This window comes from Solanum tuberosum, unplaced genomic scaffold, assembly GCF_000226075.1.
Source record: "Solanum tuberosum cultivar DM 1-3 516 R44 unplaced genomic scaffold, SolTub_3.0 scf00234, whole genome shotgun sequence".
Lineage (NCBI taxonomy): Eukaryota > Viridiplantae > Streptophyta > Magnoliopsida > Solanales > Solanaceae > Solanum > Solanum tuberosum.
In genome coordinates, this window is record NW_006239168.1 from 880,647 (window position 1) to 882,090 (window position 1,444).

Genomic DNA, 1,444 nt, shown 5'->3' on the forward strand with positions numbered 1-1,444 from the left:
ACGCTTCCTACCAAGAATTTGAATCCAGATAACTGTTTAGCTTGGGATTTTGGAGCAAGTTTAAGATGATAATTAACAGCTTCATATAACAAATCTTGAAATTATTATAGCTTACTTGCATTAGCTTTGTATACTTTGTTTGATACACTTTTCTAATCTATTTGATATCATGTTATATGTATAAACTAATATATGAAAAATTATGGTATTTGCAACGTAAGAGGTTTTAATGCATGCATTAGCCTGGTTAAAAATATAATTGTGTCTCAAAAAAAATTCTACATTCTTTCCATTATATTTATGGAAGATATTTTTGTAAACAAATAATTTATTTTGATAATTATGCAATGTATGTTATTTTTAATATAACCAACCAAACACAATATGAGAAATAATCTCAATATAACTAATTTTGTCATTATTGATCAATTAACAAATATTGATGGAACAATATGAATTGTGGTGCAGTGTTGGGACTCGAGGTCTCAAATTCAAACTTTCCATATGGAGAAAATTCTATTGGAAGCGTTCCTCCCGAATGAATCCTACAGTGTCAAGTGTCAAATCAGTAAAGACCACCAAGTATTTATACGTGTCGAAGACCTCTAAAAAAGATGTACAACTCTACCCAATAATTTAACATCTCTATTTTTACTTTTAGCAAAAATATTGTATTTTACTGTGTAGATTTACTTTGTAAATATAAGAAGAAAAAAAAGATAGTAAAGGTTGGAGAGGCTCCATATCAACTCAATCCTTAATTAGAGGTTTCGAGCTCGATTTTTTTTGGGTATGGAGTTGTCTTTATTAGATAGTACTTTACCCAAATTATAGAAAAGAAGATGTAAATCAGTCTGAGAGCGGTGATTAAAAAGTTTCTCAGTATTTCAATGAGATTCTGTTTCTCATCATGTATTTTTTCAAATGAATTGATTAAGTGGAAAATGAATTTTTAAAATAATCATATTTTATATCATAAATTTCTTATTGATTCATAGTGTAAAAAAACTTTATTTCTAATAATGAGAATAAACCAAATGAATTTAATTACAAAAAATGACAAAAAAAAGGATTGAAGAATAAAAAGTACTCCTATTTTTATATAAGAGCACCTTTTATTTTTATTTTACTGCATACATTACCTACAAAAAGAATATTAAGGGAAAAAACAAGAATAGAAAATAAAAGGGACGAAATAAGAAATAAATCTAAAAATACTCAAATAAAATACAGCCATTGCCCAAAATATAGATCACCATTTTCAATTTATTTATTTTACTTTTTTGTAAAATTCATTTTAAAAGTATCTTTTTCTTAACCATTTCTTAATTCTAACTTTTAGTGTATATATATATACTAGAAAGATTCTCTTTTTCTTTTTCTAATTATTATTGCTATACAATCATTTTCCTCTTTTCCTTTTTTCTTTTCTTTTGTGAGCTGC